Raw genomic sequence first — 4,290 nt, 5'->3', positions numbered from 1 at the left:
GGTACAAAGGCTTTGAACTGCCTATAAAACAACAGCTTTTCTGTACTGCACGGGGAGGTGGGAAGTTCAGTAAACTTGAAGAGTAAATGAGATCATGAGGGAACAGAACACTTCTAGAAAGAAAACAGCTAGATAACATCCCGACTTCTTGAAAATATCCTATTTTATAACTTTACACATTCTTATAGACACCGGTTGACATACACACATGAAAAAAAAAACGTTATTTAACTAGGCAAGTCAATTAAGAACACATTTTTATCTACAATGACAGCCTGCCAAGAGGCAAAAGGCCTCCTGCGGGGACGGGGGCTGGGATTAAAAATAAAAATGTATGACAAAACACACATCACGACACCATAACACTACATAAAGAGAGACCTAAGACAACACCGCCACATGGGAGCAACACAACATGACAACACGGTAGAAACAACATGGTAGCAGCACAAACATGGTACAAACATTGTGCTGTCTGTGCCTAACAAAGTGCAAATAGGTAGAGACAACACATCACGTGAAGCAGCCACAAGTGTAATTAAGAGTGTCCATGATTGAGTCTGAATGTAGAGATGGAGATAAAACTGTCCAGTTTGAATGTTTTTTTGCAGCTTGTCCCAGTCGCTAGCTGCAGCGAACTGAAAAGAGGAGCGGCCCAGGAATGTGTGTGCTTTGGGGATCTTTAACAGAATGTAACTGGCAGAACGGGTGTTGTATGTGGAGGATGAAGGTTGCTTGCAGTAGGTATCACAGATACAGTGGGGGAAAAAAGTATTTGATCCCCTGCTGATTTTGTACGTTTGCCCACTGACAAAGAAAGGATCAGTCTATAATTTTAATGGTAGGTTTATTTGAACAGTGAGAGACAGAATAACAACAACAAAAAAATCCAGAAAAATGCATGCCAGAAATGTTATAAAATGATTTGCATTTTAATGAGGGAAATAAGTATTTGACCCCCTCTCAATCAGAAAGATTTCTGGCTCCCAGGTGTCTTTTATACAGGTAACGAGCTGAGATTAGGATCGCAGCTTGTTACCTGTAAAAAAGACACCTGTCCACAGAAGCAATCAATCAATCAGATTCCAAACTCTCCACCATAGCCAAGACCAAAGAGCTCTCCAAGGATGCCAGGGACAAGATTGTAGACCTACACAAGGCTGGAATGGGCTACAAGACCATCGCCAAGCAGCTTGGTGAGAAGGTGACATTTGGTGCGATTATTCGCAAATGGAAGAAACACAAAAGAACTGTCAATATCCCTCAGCCTGGGGCTCCATGCAAGATCTCACCCCGTGGAGTTGCAATGATCATGAGAACGGTGAGGAATCAGCCCAGAACTACACGGGAGGATCTTGTCAATGATTTTGAGGCAGCTGGGACCATAGTCACCAAGAAAACAATTGGTAACACACTACGCCGTGAAGGACTGAAATCCTGCAGCGCCCGCAAGGTCCCCCTGCTCAAGAATACATATACATGCCCGTCTGAAGTTTGCCAATGAACATCTGAATGACTCAGAGGACAACTGGTAAAAGTGTTGTGGTCAGATGAGACCAAAATGGAGCTCTTTGACATCAACTCAACTCGCCGTGTTTGGAGGAGGAGGAATGCTGCCTATGACTCCAAGAACACCATCTCCACCGTCAAACATGGAGGTGGAAACATTATGCTTTGGCGGTGTTTTTCTGCTAAGGGGACAGTACAACTTCACCGCATCAAAGGGACGATGGACGGGGCCATGTACCGTCAAATCTTGGGTGAGAACCTCCTTCCCTCAGCCAGTGCATTGAAAATGGGTCGTGGATGGGTATTCCAGCATGACAATGACCCAAAACACACGGGCAAGGCAACAAAGGAGTGGCTCAAGAAGAAGCACATTAAGGTCCTGGAGTGGCCTAGCCAGTCTCCAGACCTTAATCCCATAGAAAATCTGTGGAGGGAGCTGAAGGTTCGAGTTGCCAAACGTCAGCCTCAAAACCTTAATGACTTGGAGAAGATCTGCAAAGAGGAGTGGGACAAAATCCCTCCTGAGATGTGTGCAAACCTGGTGGCCAACTACAAGAAACGTCTGACCTCTGTGATTGCCAACAAGGGTTTTGCCACCAAGTACTAAGTCATGTTTTGCAGAGGGGTCAAATATTTATTTCCCTCATTAAAATGCAAATCATTTTATAACATTTTTGACATGTGTTTTTCTGGATTTGTTTGTTGTTATTCTGTCTCTCGCTGTTCAAATAAACCTACTATTAAAATTATAGACTGATCATTTCTTTGTCAGTGGGCAAACGTACAAAATCAGCAGGGGATCAAATACTTTTTTCCCCCACTGTATAGGGGAGTGAAGCTTAAGAGGGTTTTATAAATAAGTAGTAACTATAGGGTCTTGCGTCAGGTATAGAGATGGACAGTTTACAGAGGAGTACAGAGTGCAGTGATGTGTCCTATAAGGATCATTGGTGGCAAATCTGATGGCCGAATGATAAAGAACATCTAGCCGCTCGAGAGCACCCTTACCTGCCAATCTATAAATTACTTCTCTGTAATCTAGCATGGTCATCTGAATCAGGGTTAGTTTGACAGCTAGGGTGAAAGAGGAGCGATTACATTACAAGTCAGTTAAGAACAAATTCTTATTTACACTGACAGCCTACCCCGGCCAAGGCTGGGCTAATTGTGCGCCGCCTTATAGGACTCCCAATCACGGTCGGATGTGATACAGCCTGGATTCGAACCAGGGACTGTAGTGACTGTAGCCTCTTGCACTGAGATGCAGTGCCTTAGACCGCTGCGCCACTCGGGAGCAATAGAGGAAACCAGGTCTAGATTTAACTTTAGCCTGCAGTTTGGATATGTGCTGATAGAAGGACACTGCACCGTCTAGCCATAATCCCAAGTATTTGTATGAGGTGACTACCTCAAGCTCTAAACCCTAAGAGGTAGTAATCACACTGATGGGGAGGGGGTCATTCTTCTTACTGAACCACATAACCTTGTTTAGAAAGCATCCAAAACAAAGGTCAAGGGCAGAGAAAGCTTGTTGGACACTAACAAAGCTTTATTGTAGAGCGTTTAACAAAATCCGGGGAGGGGCAAGCTGAGTACAAGACTATCAACTACATATAAATGGATGAGAGCGCTTCCTACTGCCTGAGCTATGTTAATGTAAATTGAGAGGAGCGTGGGGCCTAGGCTCAAGCCTTGGGGTACTCCCTTGGTGACAGGCAGTGGCTGAGAAAGCAGATGTCCTGACTTTACACACTGCACTCTTTGAGCGAGGTAGTTCGCAAACCAGGCCAAAGACCCCTCAGAGACATAAATTCTCCTTAGCTGACCCACATGAATGGAATGGTCTACTGAAGCAAACTTTCTGCCATGTCAATAAAAATAGCGGCACAACATTGCTTAGAATCAAGGGCATTGGTGACATTTAGGACCTTTAATGTTGCAGTGACACAGCCATAACCTGAGCAGAAACCCAATTGCATACCAGAGAGAATACTATAGACATCCCTAAAGTGTAACATCAAAATAAATTAATTTGATCTAGTATGCTACTCTATGGGTTCTTTACACCCCTCATTGCCCCCCCCCAAAAAAAAAACAGACAATATTTGATATCTGGGTCCTCATTCTTATAACAGGACACACAATCATTGTTTGTACAGGCCCAGACCACTCCTGTGCCTCTCCCATCCCGGCTATGGTTCTGTGGGATAGGGGCTTGACCGGATGCTAGCGACAGGAAGTGGCTAACATGCTCCAGATGTAAGGACCAGAGGGACAACCCCCACCGCAGCTGGGAAAGGTGGGAGACCACAGAGCCTGATGGTAAAGACTGGGATCCCTCTGAACCCACCCACTTTCTTCCCATCCTAACAGCAACATGGTCTATGGAACTAGAGATAGGCAAGTAGACCCAGTAAAAAGACAGACAAATTAAGCCAACAGTACAGAATAGTTATAGATCATTTGAGGTAATGAACAAGGGGATAGTCAGTAAAGTTCAAGGAAGTTGAAATGTTGAAGGATTATGAAGAAAAAGGCATAAAATCTATTCAGTAGGAGAGAAATACTTTTAACAATGGTTCTTTCATCCGCTGAAATATTTCCTGCTTTGTCCCTGATTAAATCCACCAGGAAATTGAGTTGGTGGTTGACAGAATCTACTCTACACAGTAAAAAAAATGAAATGTGCCACCTAGTGGTGAAAAGGGCACGGTGCTGGTGTGTGAAATCAGCATGAGTGGATGAGCGTACGCCACCGATGCAACAAACGTTTGACTCAGA

This window comes from Salmo salar, chromosome ssa12, assembly GCF_905237065.1.
Source record: "Salmo salar chromosome ssa12, Ssal_v3.1, whole genome shotgun sequence".
In the NCBI taxonomy this organism is placed as follows: domain Eukaryota; kingdom Metazoa; phylum Chordata; class Actinopteri; order Salmoniformes; family Salmonidae; genus Salmo; species Salmo salar.
Note: the sequence above shows the minus strand (reverse complement) of the source record.